This window comes from Dromaius novaehollandiae, chromosome 2, assembly GCF_036370855.1.
Source record: "Dromaius novaehollandiae isolate bDroNov1 chromosome 2, bDroNov1.hap1, whole genome shotgun sequence".
NCBI classification, from domain to species: domain Eukaryota; kingdom Metazoa; phylum Chordata; class Aves; order Casuariiformes; family Dromaiidae; genus Dromaius; species Dromaius novaehollandiae.
In genome coordinates this window covers 42,980,773-42,997,726 of record NC_088099.1, presented here as the reverse complement: position 1 = coordinate 42,997,726, position 16,954 = coordinate 42,980,773, and the positions used below count along the sequence as shown (strand labels likewise).

At 38.1% G+C, this 16,954-nt stretch overlaps 1 long non-coding RNA gene across 3 annotated transcripts in view; it reads left to right on the top strand.

Annotated features, from left to right (window-relative positions):
- LOC112986054 (uncharacterized) overlaps positions 1-16,954 on the top strand; it is a 38,588-nt gene that overhangs the window by 310 nt on the left and 21,324 nt on the right. For 2 of the 3 annotated variants that reach the window (XR_010387655.1, XR_010387654.1), the window contains exon 2: positions 9,073-9,193. The exons of the other annotated variant lie outside the window; for it this stretch is intronic. This is a non-coding gene — a long non-coding RNA (uncharacterized LOC112986054). The remainder of the gene's footprint in view (positions 1-9,072; positions 9,194-16,954) is intronic. 3 annotated transcript variants of the gene reach the window in all.

The following is a 16,954-nucleotide window of genomic DNA, read 5'->3' as shown; positions in this document are numbered from 1 at the left end:
AGCAGAAGTTGCTGCCTCTGTGCACTGTTCAAAACTTGATATTTCTTCCGAATAAAGGAAATACACAGTTACAACACTGATGAAATATTTTGTGCTTTTCATTGTGTTTATCGTTTCAATATGTGCTCTAATATTAAAAGAAAGGGGTACAAAGCAAACGCAGTGGCTGAGCGCCTCTTGGTTTTGCGAGCTCCCGGCGCTGCGAGCGCGGGGGTGTCACGCAGCCGGGGCCGGGCGCGCACCGCCGAGCGCGCTGCCTCGCGCTGCGGGCTGCGCCCAGGGCCGCGGCCCCGTCGGGGCGGCCCGAGGCGCCGCCGGCTCCGCGGCGGGCGGCGCAGGCCGAGCGCGGGCCGCCCCAGGTGGGCGCCCCGGCAGCGGCGGCGCGGCCCCGCGGCGGCCTCCATGGGGGCGGGCGGGCGCGGCGCGCCCCGCCGACCCGCTGCCGCCCGCCGCCGTCGGGGGGCAGGAATAGCGGCAGCCCTCCTGCCGGGGCCGGGGCCGGGGCCGGGGCCGGGGCCGCTGCAGCCCGGAGCCCGAGGCAGCGGCGGCGGCGCTGGGCAAGTCCCAGACCCGCGGCCAGCGTAAAAATGCTCCCCCCCCCCTTTTTTTTCCTTGCTTTTTTTAATTCTAGGGGATGGCCGCACAGGATTTCTCGAGAATAGAAAGCGAAATAAGTGGAGTACAATGAAGAAAGCGAGAGGGTGCGAGGGGGAGGGAGAAAGATTAGGTTTCCCAGAGAAATAAGAGACGGAGCCAAACAGCGCTTTTTAGGGAGAGGTAGGAAGGGCTCCAAAAGGTGAAGAAGAAGAAGAAGAAATAGCACAATAACAAAGTAATCACGGCAGAGCTAAGCATTCGTCATTAGCTTTGTAATCAAATCTGAATATGCAGGACTGTATCTCCGTTGGGTCTTAATTCCCCTAGTAAGTGCACAAGTCCCACATCAAGTGTTCTTATTTCTTCTTTAATAAGAGTTTTTAAGCACACAAGAGCTGGAAGTACAAATTTCTGTAGAGCCTTATGCTTTCATTTTAAATAGTATAAGGAGAATGAAAATAGAGGCAATTAATGTTGACATGAATAAACAACATAAAACGTTTACGGAAACATCCCCCAAAGTTTCTGTATGGAGTTATCAAATAACTATATAATACACCATCCTTTGTAAAAATTTGCAACCTTTCTGTCAAAGAAAATTCCGCTGCAAAGCTTTTCACTGAAATATTTACTGAGCAAAGTGTAAATAGTTATTACCTCTTGATATTGTTGATTGGATTCTCGTTCATGTTGTATCTTTTTAGAGTGTGCGTTTGACCTACATGTGGTACGAAAGCATAACTTAATGCCAGCAACTTTGCCCAAAGCTTACAACATCAAGTGAAAAAATAGAATGTCTTAAATATATGGAAACAGTAAACTGTTTAACTCATAAAAACATCTGGAGCCAACATAGTTTGGAACATCATTTATATTTTACAGACTAATATTTGCATATTTTTTTTAATTTACTATTTATGGTAAAAGAGATCATATAAAAAATTGACCCAAATGAATCAGTGTAGCTTTCCTCCACTTCTGTACGACTTCTGTAGTCTTGCTCAGCCTTTTACACTGGAGGCTAAATGCACCATCTTCCTGAATGTTGATCAGAGCATAAGTAAGATTCTTACACACTTCTTCCCAGTGTGCAGCTTAGTACTTTATGCATACTACAAGAAAATCAGACAAACAGTCATACTTGCGGACCAGTATTTCAGTGGTATAAACTGTTACGGCTTCTTAGCACTCAGCGTAAAGATGACATTTTTCGCCATTTGAGAATATGCTCCTTACTGTCAAAGAGGAAGCTTACAAATATGAATTCAGGTTATTTTAGCCAAAGATTTTATTGTACTCAAGAGCCTACCAAAGCAAGAGGACTAGATTTTATTGTACTGTAATTATGATCAGTTCGTATTTTTCCATGGCAATTTGGTGATACAGGCATCATTATTTAACCTTAGAGTCAATCCAGATTCACAACAGATGTATGTTTATTTTCAGTCTTTTCTTTTTCCTCTAAATTTTCCCTGTTTAACTCCCATTGAAGCAATATAATTCGTTTCTCTTGATACCTGTGCTGCAATGAAAACCTATAGATACAAGCAGTAATAAAGCCAGGGGATTATGCATCATTTCAGAGATGCTTCGATGCCTTAACTGAAAAGCCTTATGCAGAAAATGAATAATTTGTTGACTGACTTGTCAAAAATACTGAACTCCTGCATAGTTAAAAATGATGATAATCGCATTTACCATTCATAAATCTGCTATGCCAATATCTTCACTATACTTCATCATAAAAACAGTTTTTGTGAGAAATTACACTGCCGCAAAGCACACCGCATACCCTTAACATTGTATTTCTGTGGTGTACTTCCATTTCACTCTTTTTAGCGGATACATGTGCCATGGTTTAATACGTATCAGACACAATTTTCAGTTTAAAGACTACAACATATCTATAAAGCTTTAAGCCTGAATCCATATTTTCAGTTACTTCTCCTGTGTACATATGGATTGCGTTCTAATTTTCATGATCTACAAGTATTACAAATTTTAAAGCTATGCCAGCAATTTAGTGTGTTACATAAAAGCTGTGCTGAACTATGAGGCCCTCACTGAAACTGATTTACAAGTTTGCATTACATCATTAAAAGTTATTTGAACTGCCAACCCACTCTCACCAGTAAAATATCCTATGCTTCCTATTTAATTTAAGTGAACAGATGAAATACTAAAATAGTTAATGTACTTGAGGCTTCACACCTGAACTACAATGTTTCAAAAATGCTTTTAGAGTTTAAACTATGGGAAACTTGCCTTCCACACTAGATACTCAGAAGCCTCAAAATAAGTTCTTCTATAAACCTTGGGGTGTGTTTGTTTTAAATAGATAATTTATTTGCAAGCAGAACTGTCTCGCACAATACCATTTATTGCCCAATCTTCATGATACTGTAATTTAGCAATTGTTTCATTCTCTACTATTATCTCCAGTTAAGAACTCTGAACTGAGAAACAGCTATCATAACCCCTGTGCCGTAGTTTAGTAATACAAATCTTTCATTCGTATTTAGAAATGTATTCAAAGTGCATGTGCAAGCAAGTCAATGATGCCTGAAAAATGTTTTCCATTTTGTTTTCTCCCGATCTTGACAGTTAGACGCTGCATGCAGTTAGTTCTTTTATTAAAATTATTAATCATAGAGTAAAGAAAAGGCTTGTATTTTCACATATTATTCAGTTTATTATTTCATGTAATTTGTGTTGTGGATTTAATCTGATTTTCAGTTTGAAAGGCGGTTTACCAGGGCCCCAATCAAAAATACAGACATGGTAATGTATGGAATCATGGCTAAGTGTATTTCAAACACTTTGTATATTAAACAGTGACTATTCCTTATTGTGCTGCATAATTAATATTTTGCTGATTATACTTGATCATTTAATCAGAATAAAATAATGCAGCTGACTCAAATATCTCTGCATCAGATCTTTCAAACGAAGACTTTTACCTGTTTAGTAGGTAAATAGTGCTTACATTACAAAGACCAAACTAAAGAGAAAAACTACCATTAGCTAAAATATTTGTTGTGTTCTCTTGCGTCTCTTGTGTCATCCGGCTAACGTTTCTGGGCCTTTACAAGACCAGCAGCAGGGGATATATTTCATAATTTTGCCTCCATCAGCAGATGTTAGCAGAGTGATAAGTCACTAATCTTCATCACCTTTTCTATGTGTTAATGAGTAATGCACTATTCACAATATGAGTATTCCTAGTCATTCTGAATTTTCTTTCCTGGAGAGTGAGAAAAAGACATATGTGCATATATATATGCCCCAAGAATAAATAACTACAAAATACCTAGGTTTTAGTAGCTGTTAGGATTAAGTCTCTTACTTTGCAGGTATATTTGCGTATGATTTATAGTGTGGTGAGCTCTAGACTTGGACCAGAAAGCCATAACTAGCTGGTATTCGGAGCAGAAAGATATTCACTGCCATGAAGAGCTCAGGCTCTGCTCATTTTCCTGGTTTCACATGGGAGCACTCCTGTGCTTTTACGGAGTCCTGTTCATGTTCATGGCGATTTGCTTGAATAGAAGCATTTGCAGAGTTGGAACCTTAATTAATAATAGCTGGAGGGAACAAAGAGCTAAAAATTGCCTGTACACTTTTACACATAGCTGTATCGTGCTCCTCAAAGCCCAACGTCAGATAATGCTAACAACAGACACTGGATAGGAGAAATCCAATACGAAGTAACAACTGTTGGAAGCGATTGTTTCAGATGAAGCTGCTTCATTTAAATTCTGATACCAAGGCTTGTGAAAGAAGGAAAAAAAAAAAAAAAAAAGAAAAGAAAGCTAGATTTCTCTGAAAAAATACATGCCAAGAAGAGCTTAATTTGCAGCGACATGACCAAAAGATCAAATCACATCTGTTTCAAAGATTCTGATTCAGCAAACTTTTTTTTAAGTACGCTGGAGCCAATGACACTACTGATGCTTAAAAAATTAGACAAATTCTTAAGTATCTTGAAAAAGGGTCTAAGTGACATACCTGACATACCTTAATGGCACTGACACTTTCCAAAAACACATTTTTGGAGATAAACAATTTTTTGGTGTTATTTCCCTCAAACAGAATGCACCTTAATCAATGACCTGGGAATATATTATATTATTTCTTGAAATGAACCTTTCAGAGGTTTTTGTGTTCGTCATGCTGTATTAGGCAGTACACTTTGATGCAATGCAAATCGATCTCAGGGTGGGTTACAGAAACTATTCCAGCCAGAGACAGTCTTTGACCGGCTTTCATAGGATCTAAGTATACATATCTGACTTTGACACACCGAATCGCTCTCTGGAGCCACCTTCCTCTCTTCATTTATATCTTTGGCATTTATTTCATCTAAATTGGTTGCCCACAATAAAAGCGTGAAGCTCCTTTATTCCTACCCACTGTTTTCCATACATAACGTGCCTTGTACCATGTGCTTGGTGATTCTCAGCTGTACAACAAATAAGTGTATTATTTGGCATACTTTTCGGCTGACTGAGACACAAACGCAAAATACAGCATTTGGGGACACTGGCTGGATTTGTGCAACTCCCTTGTAGACTTTTAGTCCATGAGCATTACGCATTTGTGCGTTTTCACTGTAGGATGTATCACTTATTATTTAATAATCCAAGTATATTTCAATACAAGATGGCAAACTAAAAATATTTTCCATTTAACTGTTTCAAAACGCCATGTGCAAGAAAACACAACAAAATGGAATTAACTCGTAACATATGCAACTCTTATTAGTGCAAGAGCAGTATATGCCCCTAAATCCAGACTGCAGCATCTGGAGGCATAGCAAGTCTCTAATGGAAGAGAAAGGCATGAGACATGTCAGCTTCCTGGCTACGTTACATTGAAAGCTGTGCCTTTTCCTTCATGATACCCAATACAACTCTTATTGAAACTAATAAAGCAGATGTGACTGTTCAGGTAAAATGCCTTGGAAGCATTTTGGATTTTTCATCTCATCAGTTGTAGGCAGTAGGAATAAGCTGGGATAGATATTTACATTATTTACAATAAAATCTTAATTACAGTAAGGTCTTACAATAAAATCTTATGTAAGGCTCTTTAACTTGAAGTGATCAAATTTGAATGAAAACTAATGTTCTTTAGTATGAATCATGTACTCATAGTGCATCCAAAAGTAAAAATTTCCATTGTAGAAATAAGTTTTGCTGTGACCAAAGTGTTCATAGTGTATCTCTCTCGTTACTATGTTTTACCTCTAGCAGTATCATGGAATAATGTATTTTTTATCCTTCTATTGCCATCTAAGGTAGAGTCTCTGAAAACATTTTTAGAAAACCTTAAAACCTTAAACCATCCCTTAAATGTTTTATAACATGAACTGTCTTCAGACTTGACCTTGAGAAGTGCTGAGTCTTTTCTTTTCCCTAGTGACCTCACGGGAGATGCTTTACAGGAGCAGCTTCATTGTTAGACTGTAGTAGCAATTAAAAAAAGGACAGCTACACATAAATACTCTCTCTTGTGGTTAAAAAAAAAAAAAACCTACTGAAAACAGCATTTTGAAACAAACACGTGTGAAAGAGACCTAGTGTATAACATATCTTTATGAATGCATTTTTAAATTTTTCTTGCACTAAAATCCTAAAATGTTCTACTATAGATGTTCAGACCTCTAATATTAAATTTTCTTTCATTGATTTTTATCAATTAATCTCCTCCATTCCATTCACACTAAGCAAGGGAGAAAGTATGCCTGTCTGTTGTAGTGATTCTTATTTGAAGAAAATGCAAGTAAAAACTGAGAAACTGCATTGCTGCAAAGATTTGTTTACTAAATGTTGAAAATTCTGTCATGAATGACTTACTGCATATGTGTACACACACACACACACACACACACACACACACACACACACACACACACAAAGAGGGTGTTCAAATATGCAAAAATACGAGCATACCTCCAGGCTCAAATCCTTAACGTATGGTTAAAACAAATCAGGTTAGTGCCTGTTTTCTTTTAATAATCTGGAGAGTTCTTAGATGCATTATACAGAAATAAAATGCCTCACATTAAAGCACGTGAAGGCCCAGAGCACACTCTTTGCACAGACTACCAGAAAGCGCTCTGATTTTGCTTACTGGCTGAGCAAAATGTTTGCGAATGTATCTTATCTAGCACACCCTATAAAACTGTACAGTAGCCGTGGGTACAGCAGCGAGCTGTGTGGAAGTAAAGGTCACATCCCATAGCAAAATTCCAAGGTTTCAGCCTGCAATCCAAAACTGCCTGTTTAGTTTCTAAATTGTGAAGTTCTGTACCCATTGTGGGAAGCAGATAGGTAGGCTTCCCTCATACATGTACAGTGCTTTCATTATGTGTGACAAACTGCAGCTGTGGCAGTGAGAGTCTTTTTTAAAAAATATACCTTGACTTGAGGATGAGAATATTTGTCTCTAAAAATAAGTCGTATATTTCATTTCTGATATGGCAGGCATGGCGTGGGTCCAGAGGTGCACACAGTACATTTACCCTGTACAATTTGTAGTCAATCAAACTTTCCCAAATGAAGCCCCATAAATATGAACATACATTGCTTGTTTGTTTTCTTATTTTTTTTAAGTTTCCTTGATTGGTATTATAATAGTATGACCCAAATATAAGGAAATAACCATATCATATTAAATGCAGGAATACGCTTTCACAGTCGTTTATTGTGCATAGCTAGTAAACATTTCCTGGCAAACAATTTAGAGAGTCCATAAATTCCATCCTAACGCTACTTCCGTAGCTACATGCAATGCACTGTACACGAGGGTATTAGCTCAGTCTCTCTCATCCGGACTGGGTGGACTGGAATTGAAAATCCCCACCCCCCAGTATAGCACCATATGTCTCGAAAGTCTATCCTCTCTTAGGGCAAAGCGCTCCTCACAGATCCGCCTGATGGATCACGGCTAAAATGCTGCTGTCCCTTGCTATTTAATCTCACAGCATTGCTGAAGTATCTACTGAGAAAGCGCAACAAGCCGAGTCTCCCTTTGGCGATAGTGGCAGCTCCGCACACAGCCAGGAGCCGGGAGGACGGAATAGCGAAGGGAATATCGGCCGCGCCACGCCAATTTGTATGGAAAATTTGATTCTGAAGCGAGGGGCAGGGAAAAGAGTAAAAGCTCTCACTTCAGAAAGCTAAACAGTGTTCACGATTCCCTGGTTCCTTATATAATCAGTTAACCATTCTTAGTACACCGGCTTTGCAGCATCTTCAAAGGTGCTGAGTCTATTAGAATTTCAAATAATTTGCTCTAGATATCTTAGTTAGGTGTTTATAGAATGAGGGATTATTAGGGAAACAATTTACCCGTAAAGATTTTTGGAGGATTAGAATTCAGCTTGGTCTTTGTCAGTTCTCTTGCTGGGTGCATGTCAACTTATACTGGGGGAAAAAAAATCTTTTAAGCGACCCTCAAACCTTTTCACATTTGAAAGAATTCTTATGAAATGATCACGCTGAGGTAAAGTTCGAATGGCTAGTACAAGAGACTAAACTGGCATATTTCAACCAGTTTGTATTCTTATTACAGGTATACATTAATATCATTCCTATTACAGCTATTATTTCCAGGTTATTTTGGATTGAAAACAAAGAGTTAGCAAAAATCTGGACTCCTTCCAAGGCTCCACAGACCAGCTCAAAAGCTCGAAGGGGTTCAGTTACCATATCAGTGTTCTGCTTTACAACCTTTAATTTTACGGGATATAATATCAAAACCTCTCCCCTGTACCCCTTGAATCAGATTTTGAGGAAGGGTTGTGTGATAACAAAGATGACTAAGAGCAGAAAGATTTTATTTGCCTGATTGTGAAAGTCTTGCTTTTTACTCCTTGCTTTTAAAATTCTCATTTATTTATATCAAATGGAACCGCTATGAAACAAATAGCCCTGCTCTTAGTCACAGGCTGCGTTACAAATATTTGATAATGCGTTTATATTACTGTAATCTTGAGCCAAATGTGCTCTCCTTTGGAAGATTATTAGGTGAGCAGCAAAGGCTTCAGAGTAATAAATACAAGGGATTATTATACCTTTTGGTGCTAATAAAAATGATCAGGACATCAAGGTGTTAGGATTCTAGATTTTTTTCCGTATTCTCCTTTGCCTACTGCTCATTAGCAGGCCTTTCGCAAGGGTCCCTTGTTTTCTGGATGCTCATCTTTACCACATCACTGAACTTCCTCCAATACCTACATGGCAGCGCATTTAGGCATCCGTCCTTCAGCAGTTTTCTGAAGAGAAGTAGTTTGTGGTCTGCAATTTGCTCAACTTATTGTCTCATGATAAAGATCCTAATTCCTTTCCTGGAGGAGGACCTCAGCCAGCTTCCTTTCATTGTGCAGATGGGCAAACAGAGCAAGGAGAAAGATAACGCTCCGCTTGTTCAGCACAACTCCAGCAATCATTTTCTCTTTTATGTTTTCAGTGAATCTGATTGCTCACAAAAGCTGCCAGAAAAAGACAACTCTGATCAGAGAGAGCATGAGCAGAGAAAGTCCAGTTTCCCAGATACGCAGCCTCAAGGACTATTTTGTACCGGTGTTAGGGTACGTTACTCGCTGTGTCCCGTCAACCTTGGCCTCTCACAAATCGAACAAGTGTTCCTGCTTGTGTGAATGTTTTTTACTGATGATTTTGCTGTGGATGCTTGTCTGATTGGCACAATACACTTTTCTTATATTTAGCATTCCACTTCTGCATGGCTATCTGGATTTTTTTTCCTGATTATCCTCACGATACATAATGCCGATAACAAATTCAATTCATGTGTTTTATGTACATTAAATAGTAGGAAATACATCTGTGCAGAAAATATAGCTAGTTCCTGTACTTGCAAAGTCTCCCTGGATTTATTGTATTAAAGCCAAATCTACTGTTAATCCATTTAATACTGATTGCATTCTCCAAATATGTTTGGTGTTTCCTTTCAGAACTGTCATACATGCAAGTCAGTATTAATAAGCTAATAAGGTACTCGTGTAGAATCGCTAAAGAGAGGTAATACATTGCATCCTTGCTGATAAAATACTTATATCATCTCTAAATAATTTTAGATTTTGACCAGTGGAATTCATGGCTATATTTCAATATGATCTCTACTGAGATCCTTGCCCTAGAGTGTCTGGTACTATGCACTGAATAGGAGAGCTTTTCATCTAAACAGGCAGAATAAAGGGTAAGAGAAATGAAGCTGGGTCATTATAAGGCAAGTATATCTAAAATTAGAAATGGGTACTATAGACATTGAGTTCAGATCTGCTGTTAAGAATGGTTTGTTTACTACGCAAACAGGAATGCTATATTCACTTTTAGAAATGTTTCTAGGACATTATATAAAAAAAATTAGCAGATGCATTCACTGAAAGCGTTCTTATTTAATACCATTTTTGAATAGATTTCCCTCTCTTAAAGAATGGGATTAGGTTGGAATGAGGTAATTGGGCTTTATGGTCCAGTTACTGAACTTTACCATGAAACTAGTGGCAAGTTAAATCATTATAGTATGGAACAGCGTTTTGTGGAGAAAACTGCTGGAAGTCTAACAGTTTGAGTGCTATTGACTTCAAAGGGGCTAGAATTTCAGCCCTGATTTCCAGAATTCTATGATTTGTGACAATTATATCTGCAATTTTGGTCTGATACGTATTTCTGCTCAAAGCATTAAACTGAACAATGTGCATATGATACTGTAAAAAAGTAGAGACTACAACAGAATACTGTGAGTCTAGGTTCACATTTTACTCTTACAAAAAGAAAATAACCTGCTCCTACACTCTAAATCTTTCACACTTCTTTGTAACTATGTCAATATTTTAAAAACTACAGTCTATTAAGATGGCTAAGTAATAATTCAAATTGTTGTTATATCAGACTGGCATTTTATATCTTACTTTTTGTGTCTCATTTAAAAGATTCTCATTGCTGTAACATTTAAATAATAATTTTAAAAGTCTGTATTTCTTCCATGCAGGTCATATCTTAACATGGAAAAATGCTTATGGGGTACAGAATAATATTAACATGAGCTGGAAAACTCAGAGTGTTCATAATAAAACATCAGCTATATTAAACAAATGAAAAATGACAATTTCCTTAACTGCATCCAGCAAAGAGAAATTCTCTGCTAGACTTCATGGTGACAAAGAGGAATCAGAGCATTAAAAATTAATTGCTTATGTGCACATAACTACAACTTGATTATATTTGTTATGAGCAAATGGAATAAAATCAAATATTTATATTTGGTGATTTAAGACAGTTAGCTATCACAAAGTTAAAAGTGAGTGTGAACTGGTTATCTGGAAAAAGTATTAAAGGAAAAATTTCAGTGACAACTTCATACTGCTAAGGAGCACTTTAGTGGATGCCTCAGAAAGGGCACAATCAAGAAAAATCCTTCGTATTTTTGTTGATAATAACAAAATGATTTAGAAAGTATGTGAAGGCAGCTATTGAAAAAAAAAACAGAACAAAATGGAGGAACAGGGGAAGATGTAGCAATTAGCACAAATTAGAAGCTGGGAATTGTAAAACATTGAGAAACACAGGCAAAAGTCGCAAACAAAAAACAGAGATAAGAACAATATGAAGACATTTTGAAGTTATGAACAAAAAATCTCAAGAATTGCCTTCCTCCATTATTAGATGGAAATTGGTAGGACGGCTGATAATAACATAAAAAAGGCATTCTCAAATACTTTTCTTCTGTGTTTGGGAAAAAGTCAAATGATGTATTCATATCATATGATTATGATGAATCTCTATTTCAGTAGTAGCACAGGAGAACGTTAACTGGCAGCTAATAAAACTAGACATTTTTAAAATCAGTAGACCCGAATAATTTGCATGGAGGTATTTTAATACATTTGGCAGAGAACCTGTCTGTACAGTTACTGATGACTTTTAGTACGTCTTGGAGAACTAGGGAAGTTCCAGAGAACTATGCAAAAATATTAGTTTCATCAATAGTTAAAAAGAATAAATGTAATGATCTAAATGTGTATAGCCATTTCAACCTCACATTGATCTCAAGTAAAATAAGGAATGGCTTCTAGGAATATTAATTCATTTTTAGTCAAAGCAGAGAGAACAGAAGTTTATGGAAAATTATCTTGCCAAAGTAACTAGATATCTTTTAATGAGAGCATATATTTGGTAGGATGAAGGTAATTTTAGTAGCATTAAATATGCAGAGGAATACTGGAAAGTCTCTTAGTCGTTAATCACAATTTTTGATGAAGAAAAAATTTCTTGAAATCAATATTGTGCCTATTAAACAGACTCAAATATCAGCCTCAAGCATGTTGTAAGTGGGGAATAATTATAAGTGGTAATTATTTTAGCGCTGACCCATAACAGCACAGCCCTGTGTTTTGGGGGTTTTGTTTGTTTTTTTCTATCTGTGTCTCTTTTATCAATTATAAAAGAAAATAATTAGAAAATTTGCAGCTGAAATGATTAGGGGATGAGAAAATAAAGAGAGAGAGCCAAGTCACTGTGGAACCCAGATTTCTCGGGAAACTGGGCACAATTAAACAAGCTGTACATTGCAGTCTGGACAAAGGTAAGACACCGATCTAACAACAAAAAATGCCAGTCACTGCTGCAAGGCAGGGACTCTGTCCACAGGCTGAAGCCGTTCTGAAAAAGACTGCAGGGCAGAAAACTGGCCAGGAAGAGCCCTGAGTCTCATGGGGTAGACAAGGCTCTGACACAACCCATGGGACATAACTGGAGAAGTAGGCAACCTCTCTCCTTGGCACTGCCGCAGCCAGCTCTGGCATACGGGGTCCACAGTTAAAGAAAGAGCGTTGAAAATTGGAAGCGATTCAGTGGAAAACAATGAGCACGGTGAAAGGACTGGAAAACGTTCCTTGTAATGAAAGGCTCCAGGGGCTCAATCTATTTAGGTTATCAGGGAGATGTTTAAAAGGCCACTTGATCACAGCTTATAAATAACTACGTGAGAAACAGCTATTTGATAACACCAGATTTTTTAGCCCAGTGACAGGTATAATAGAAGTCCGTGGTTAGAAGATGTAGTTGGAAAAATACCCTGCAAGTGTTTAAATCAAGATCAAATGCTTTGCTCCATTTAAATCTATGCTACAGCTCAGAAAAAAAGAGTAATTTAAGAAAGTTCCAGTGCCCCTTAGAAAGTGGGGCAGGCTGAAGAGATGACCATAACAGCCTTTTACCTTTATAGCCCATGAATCTACGGCTTCAATTGCAGCCTTCTCTGCTCCTGATTTTCTTACGCCATCGCTGGGCTGATCCAACCAGTGCAAAGTTAATCGCAACCAGGTGGAGCCTGTCTTTGCGGCACAAGGGAGCTTCCCCCGAAGCTGCACTGGATAAGCCCAGGATTTGCCGGGACTGAAGGAATTAATATAGTACAAAAAGCGTGCGTCTATCATATTGGCACCTATCATTTGTAATTACCACATCAGACTAGTGATATTTGAGCAAATGTAAAACACTGACTGGAGGGGTGAAATATGGTAAATTTTAAGGCAAAGTGAATTTAACCCCCCCCCCCCCCCCCCCCCCGCACACACACACACCTTAGGGACTCCAGAGAAATAAAAGGAAATAGAAAATTACACACAAGCACATGCTGCACTGTTTAAATGAGACAGAATACAATAGAGAGGACCTACTCATTTGGCCTGATTTTTGCACTCCTGAGAATAGCATAGATCTGAAAACTTTACTTCCACCACAGATGTTTATTTCCGAATTAACGTTATAGTTAGGAGCGACTGCAGCGAGAGGTGGAGCAACAACAAAAAGAGAAATACTAACGGAAAAAACACATACAAACAACATACCATATGTAGGACACTCACCATATGCCAGCCTCACTTTTTTTCCTCTCCCTCTAACGTGGTCCAATAATTGCAGTCATCTAGAGGGATATTCACAGCATTCACTTCAGGCATCTGCTGTAGGTGCTTTGAGTGGCCGTGCCCCCTGCCCCGGCACCTCTCCCTCACTGCCAGCTGTGCGAGGAAGTACAAGCACCTAAGTTTAGTCCTAAATTACATACCTAGATTGGCCTGATGCGGATTGCATAAATACCTCTATTTGCTATTTAAAATATAGTTTTAAAAACTCATTGCTATGGAAAAAAAATGCTTAAATTACAGGGATATGAAAACGTAGGAAAGTTTACACATTCGAGGTCAGATCCTTAGCTGGGGCAGTTCATATTGTAATATTAAAATAAACAGACTGATTTCCATTTGTCCCAGTAAAAACACAGCCTTCAAGTTGGTTTTACAAATCTAGTAGATCACCTGACTCCTGGGTAGAGTACATACATTTCTATAAAATATAGAAAGGGACACTTCACAACATAAGTTCTTTAAAAAAAAACCTCAGAGGAGAAAAAAAAAGAAAAAGTTGTCTCGGAAACGGCAGCTATTGCAATCCGCATAAAGCGCTACTCTTAGAGAAGCAAATTAAAAATAGTGAGAGATCAGCATCAGGCTCAATCACAATTGCAAATAATATAGTTTTCTGAGAAAGTCTCCTACCTCCCTTTCTCCTGTCCTCCCTAAATAAATAATCATTTTATTTATAAAAGTTCTAAGCAATTTGCTGTCTCACATTAGCTAATAGCTTCACTGTATACTTCACTTTTATCTTGTGGTACTGCAGCACTCCAAACTAAGCAAAGAATGCAGTTCTCTCTTCAGTATAAAGCTAGATTTTTCACAACAAGAGTAAAGGCAACTTTGCATAAATATTGTTGAAGGACAGTGAAGAGAGAAGAGGAAATTCTGCATCTTTAATGCAAGGTCTTTAATGCTAATATATATCAAAATGCTCTGTACACTCTTGGAACCCTTCTGTTAAAATGTCTCTAACTCTAGGGACTCATTGTATAAGGCAGTTATGCACCATTTAAATGTGAAAAATGCACACTTTACTTGGAAAAAGATGTGTGATGTGAAGTGTTTTTAAGAATAATTGAATGATTTTGTGATTCATTAAATGCTTTTTCCTCAGCAAGCAAGTAATGGCTTTTCCACTAAGCACCCGAAGGGTGAAAAGTCAAACAGTTAGGAGTAAAGCGTCCTTAGGAAAAGGATCATATACAGACCTTTTTGTTTTATTCCTTATCTCCTTCTGTTCCAAGAGGAACAGAACAATGAGGGAGGAAAAAGAATGTGAATAGCTCCGTGTAGGAAATTAAAAAGATTGAATGCCGGGGACAAAAGGATATGTGGCAGTTGTCTATTCTTCGATTTAAGAGGAAATATAGAAAAACTGTGGCACCTAAGGTTTATTGAATATGGTTTCACATACATATCCCTGCTGAGACCATGGGATCAGTTCTTTTATGGGAGGAAAAAAAAAGAGCTGTTTTCATATACCCAATATATCTTTAAGCCAAAGTGTAAATCTTCAGTTTCTTTCCCTTTCTTTTCTTTATTTATTTATTTTTTTTTTTTTTTGAAAAACTAGGGAAACAATACACACCTTGACTCCTGCAAAAAAGATCTCTGGCAAAATCACAAGACGCCTGCTTAAGTAATACCCAAAAGGTAACTCCATGCATTCCACTGGCCAGAAATAATTCACAGCACGATGAATCCACAAGAAAGTCAAGAGGATATTATAACGCTCTTAGGGGAGCTGTAGCTGTAAGAGCAATGTGAGGCAATGCCTTAGCATGAGCTATCACTTTATATATGTGCTGTATACATGAGCATGAATTATATTACAACATTTGACACACTATGGCTTTTGATCTACTGTGACTTATGAACTCTGTCCTATCGTGACCTTTATGCCTAAATCTGTAGAGAATAGTTCAGACAATAGAACATACATGATAGATGATACTTCAATGGGATAAAAGTGTATGAGAAATATAAATAGTCATGCCCAGGGCATTAGCCAGCCGAAAACTGCCAGAGATTAGGAAGATACTTCCCTTGGGATATGATATTACGAATTTTCTTGCACCTTCCTCTGAGGCATCTGGAGCCAGGATACTAGTCTAGATGGACCACTGGTCTGATTAGGTATGGCAGTTCTAATATTTCTGTGAACTAGCGTGGAAAAATACAGCTTATGTGGTTAATAGAAAGTTCTGAATAACACAGGAAGGAGTCTTTGATTGATGATAAAATCCCTGCAAGCTTTCAGCTGAAAATCCAGTTGAACTTTTTATAGGTTCTGTTTCCATCCAGATCAGCTGTGATTTCCAGTTGATTTCCGCAGGAGCAGAACGAAAGCTGCAAAGAAACCCTACATACTCCCTTATGTGAGAGGAGCATTCAGCTTCCCACAAACAGCTATCATTTATTTTTAAAAGAGGTAATAACAATACCTGTAGATCTCAGGCCTCTTAAGATTTTCCAGGCAGCCAAGGCTGGTACTCACCTCCCTTTGGAAGTGGGAGAATTTGAAGGCAGTCTTTTATAGCTCACCTTTATCAGCCTCTGTTGCTGCTTTATTTTTCAACAGATCCAATTTGGTTAGCATATTCCAGCAGTTTCCAGCTGCAATCTTTGACTCCAAAGACTGGCTTCCTGATCACCAAATACCTGGCTCCGTGGAACAGTCCAAAGAACAGGCATTCAAATGCAATTAAATTGCTCTCCAAAAGAAAGCTGGAGAGCAAGAGACAGTGTTGGCATGCTGCAGAAAAGCAGGAAGACAAGGAATCCACTGACAGTCTATAGAGCAAAAGACTGGAGCCTTTGGCTAAAATGTGGAATTATACTGCATCTTGGAAAAAAAGTAGGGACAAAAAAGCAGCCGTGGAATGGAGATATCCATAAGGTCTTGGCTGGGAAAGCTTTCAGCATTTTTCAACAGATGGATGTAGACACATTAGTAAAGCTTTGCTTGTAAATCATATTTTCAAGATTATTAGCACAGTCTTTAGACCTGAAAATTAAAATCTTTTCATAAAATGTAAAATCTATGGTTTGTCTGTAAGGGGTATAAATGTAAATTTATTTAACTAACTCGTTTAAAAACAAACAAACAGAAAACAGTTTCTTGGATAGCCTTTGAATTTTGCAAAAGCTTAATTTATTTCAGTATAGCCCTGGCTGATTAGCTAAACAAAAACAAGCCAGTGAACCAGTAGCAAGGCTTTGGAAACCAGGATTTATATTTGTTTAAAAAAAATCTGTTTAAAACACAGGAAGTTATACCAGTACATACAGATAAACCCTATCATGCCCGTCAGCCTGTATTCTCAGCTCTGTCAGAACTGTGTTCTAACGCTGCTCCGTGGAATGAGTTGAATTTTATGAATTATAAAAAGTCCAGTGTTCCCACCA